The sequence below is a fragment of the Brassica napus genome, unplaced genomic scaffold (genome assembly GCF_020379485.1).
Source record: "Brassica napus cultivar Da-Ae unplaced genomic scaffold, Da-Ae ScsIHWf_2354;HRSCAF=3039, whole genome shotgun sequence".
NCBI lineage: Eukaryota > Viridiplantae > Streptophyta > Magnoliopsida > Brassicales > Brassicaceae > Brassica > Brassica napus.
Window position 1 is genome coordinate 3,311 of NW_026015714.1, and position 4,380 is coordinate 7,690.

Below are 4,380 nucleotides of genomic sequence, written 5' to 3' on the forward strand. Positions count from 1 at the left end.
CTCTGGATAATATACTCTCGTCGGCCATGCATTATAAGAATAATGTTTTTTTTTCAAAACTTTGTTAGTGTGTGAATTTCGTGTTGTTGAATATGAAACATACGACTTTGATTCAACCTAATAGGATATTTCTAATTTTCTATATATCACTAACAGCAACAGTGCCGTCTCTATCATTGAGCTTCGAGGTTCCTAACAGGTACTATTCTGTAAAAGAACAACTGATCACAGCGACACAGGTAAGTAATACAGTGTGTGTGAATAAAAAAAACGTACGTGGGGAAATTGAGTAAATTCTCCAAGTAAAGTTCACGAAAAAGTACTGTTTTCTTACAGCATTTTTTTTCTTACAACATTTCTTATTAAAAAAAAACTTATCTTATCACTCAGAATTAGAATTTGACCGGTGGTTTATCATGTTCAGCTGAATTTCAATGTTTGTCGGTGCACGTGTGCGGTCCAACCACGATGGTGAATATACGTTACCATTTTCACTCATGCGTCAAAACAGTAAATGATACTGTTCATAAATATTTATTTAATTTTTCATGATAACCAAAAATGAAGTTTCTGAAGGAAGAAAAAAGAAAGCAATAAAGGGAATTAAACTGATAATATTTTAATTTATTAGAACGCAAGATCAAAGCCTGAAAATTGTTCATTGCTTTTTTCGCTGGCACCATCTACATGCATGGCTGTAGGAATATCAGAATCTCCATCCGATCCACCCGGTTTTCCTTGGGTCGGGTTTCTAGCTCTTCGACTGACGTGTCGGCTGTGACGGTGGTGGTGGTCCCTGTGGAGGGTTGGCTGTACAAAGCTGTAAGTTGGTGAAAATAAGGACAAGTCCTTGAGTCAAGTGGCCTCTTCTTGTTAACATCTTTTGTCTTTCTAAATACTTGTTGATGTTTTCCATTTCTCTTTGCATCTCTTGGCACTTCTTTTGTACCCAACCTCCAACATTTTCTTGGATATTCTTTCCCACAGAGGAACAGCTTTTGTGGATGATGATGGTGACGATAACCGGATGTCATCTTTACGATGATCATCATCATTCATGCTACTGATACTGCGTCTGATGTTGATAAGAGCCAATACCTCATCCCTAGGCCATCTCTTGCCAATATCACCCTGTTCATCACCTTTTGGAGGTTTTGGATTTTTGGTTTTAATTTTTAGGGTTTTGGGTGAAGTGGTTCAAGTGAAGGGTTTTGTAGAGTTAGGGTTTGAAGGGATGATGAAGTTTGACACTTTCTGCTGCCTTGGGGTTTTGATAGAACTAAGGAAGATGAGTCTTGAGAAGGGTTTGGACTTTGAACCTTATTATTCCCATCATCATGGTTATAATGGTCTGTAAACTTGGATATGAACTTGATGATGCTGGTGTTTCTATCACTAGCCATGGCTTGTTCGTGTGCTCTAATCTCCACCTCTTTGTTAAGCCTCTCCATCTCTTGCTTCTTCCAAGCTTCCTCTCTTGCTATTTTTTCTTCTTCCTTTTTCACCATATCCTCAAGAAGCTTCTTATGCATCTCCTCTTGTTGGGCTATCACGTTCCTCACAAGACCCTCACAAAACCCTTTCAACACGCCAAACCTCTCCTTCTTTTCTTTTTCCTCTTCCTCTTCTTATTGTCCCTCATGATCATCATCAAGCTTGCTGATGATGATGACTTCGCATCATCTTCCACGTTCCCCCACTTTTCCAACATTATCAATAGAGTTCATTTTATCCCTCATTGATGATTCATCTACTTGACCCTGATCCTGATGATCTGTTTTGTCCTCCAACAAGTCTTGTCCCGTTTCCTCAACGTTTCCTTTTCCCTCTAACGAACTGTTCGTCTTGTTTTGGTTATCCCCAACTTCTGATGAGACGACATGCTCACCACCAGCATGACCATGATGATAAAACTCATCAACCTCACTAAATAGCCTATAATTTCCCTTGTTGTAATTGCTCATGTGATGAGCATTAGTGTTGTTGTTACTATTGAAATATCTTCTCTCTTCTTCTTCGAATTTCTCTTTGCATTCTTGTGGACTCCTCTTAAACCCAACTTCTGCCAACTTTCTACATCATAATTTCATAAACGACATAGCACCATTAATTATGCGAATATACATACACGTATACCATAAAATATACAAGTATATAATCATCAGAATTATTCCTATATATATATATATGTCTCCATTAGTTTCATCATTCAATTTATTAAAAATGGAAATAAAATTTTACGAAATGCCATTTGTGTATCAATAATGTACGTATTAATGACCAATCTTTTGTTAACATCAAAATCAAATTTCCCAAAAGTGTTTATTCGAAAGAAACAAGATATATCTAGTCTATCAAAATATAATTGAGCGCAGATTTTGGAATTTTAGTCAAACTAATGTAAACAGATACACACATAAAAACACTAAAGAGACTGATGCTCATGTCCATATGCGTAGATAGAAATAGATAAACATTTGTTGATGCATCTATTAGAAGTATATTTATATGTGTGTGTGTGTAATTTTGTATTACCTTGAGGTATGCTCCCATGTGAATTCAGGGAACCAATTCTCCACCGTAGATCTGAACCTAAGAAGGGCAAGGACTTCATCACTACACCATGGATGATGGTGATGGTGACGATGATTATCGCCATCGTGATCTGTATGACCCATCCACTCAGAAGTAGCACTACTATCTTTGATGTCATGGTGATGATGGTGATGGTGATGGTGATGGTGAGTGATCTTAGGGCCATCAAGGTTCAACATATGGGCTTGGTGATTAGTGTTAAAAGAAGCGAATGAGACAGGAAAAGGCAGTGATCTTTCTGCTGCAGGTTGATGCGGAGGAAGCGGAGGAGGTGGCTGTGGCGATGCTATGAACCGGTGGATCTGCTCCGGTACTCCACCGTCAAACATTTTTTATTCTGCTTCTTCTTCTTTTGTTTCACCTAGCTATATTCACATCGAAATGTCTCTTTTCCCTCTCCATTTTGGTCTCTTTTTATATTGTCATTTTATTAATTTCGAGGGATATAAAATGAATTTTAGAAAAAAATATCTGAGGTAATTAGTATTAGGCCACTAATGAATAATTATTGTTTCCTAATATCCTAACCATGGATTGTTTTTGTTTTTTTTTTTCTGGTTTTAGTCTATATATTATTTATCAAGCTCAATATAGAAGAAAGTTCCTAGAACAAATTATAACATTTGACATAAAAGTTATAGTAAATTACAAAGAAGAGAATGCTTTCTTGTTTTTGTTCTATCAACTTTATACAGAATATTGGATCCATCCTCGAATTATTCGGAATATAGTTGAGAAATAAACAATTGACTTCAAGGATATTTTTGAATTGCGGTCCAGTTCTTGTTCTGACGAAAAAGTTTAGATTCTACTATAGATGAAAATTAATGTCTACAAATTTGTTCTCTCGTTATATCAAAAATATATAGTAGCGCTCAACATATATGTTTGTTCTTACCGTTCCATTATTATATCTAGCAATAATGAAATTACAAGACTATAATATAAAATATTTAATTCAATTTACAAAATGGCAAAGACAAGAAAATATTAATATAAAACATACATCACCACCTCTCTCTCATTTATCACTGACATTTGTCCAACTACAATAAAACGAAGGGACGAATCATTTAGCCCATGCTATAGCCACTTCTTATGCTCGAACAAATTAAATGAAACCTAAGCAATAGGAAACTTTTATAATTTGAAAACTATATATATGTAAAGCTGGTTTTTCAAATTCATATTTTGTTCGTTTTTTATAGATTCGTAGGAAAAGGTTAGCAAGAGATTCATACTCACAATTATGAAAGCATAAGTTATATGTTGATGTTATAAAAAAAAAAAAAGGACCACAACCAATTACAAAGTTTTCTTAGACATGTTATGCATTGATGATCGTATATTCAAAACCTAAATTTATATACAGTTATAGTCCAGAACAACCAATGTTTTTTTTGTTGCACTACAAGAAAACATCGGCATACTGAGGGAAAAATCATCGGTATGTCGTCGGAATAACGCTATTCCGAGGACATACCGACGAAAAAAGTCCTCGAAATATCTCTTCGGAAATTCATACTTCCTCCCTCCTCGGAATTCCGTCGGAAATTTCCGACGGAATTCCGAGGAAAACTCCGAGGACACAAAGTTCGTCGGAAAGTTCCTCGGAATATACCGAGGGAATTCCGATGGTTCAATCCTCGGAAGTTTCGACGAATATCCTCGGAATGTTTATCGGAAAATTCCGAAGAACATATGTTCCTCGGAATTTTCCGAAGAACGCCTTCCCTCGGAAATTCCGAGGAACATCGATCCCTCGGAAATTCCGGGGAGTGTAGT

At 36.2% G+C, this 4,380-nt stretch overlaps 1 pseudogene; it reads right to left on the minus strand.

Annotated features, from left to right (window-relative positions):
* Positions 1-515: 515 nt before the first annotated feature.
* Positions 516-3,027, minus strand: LOC125600651 (annotated as a pseudogene).
* Positions 3,028-4,380: the final 1,353 nt, after the last annotated feature.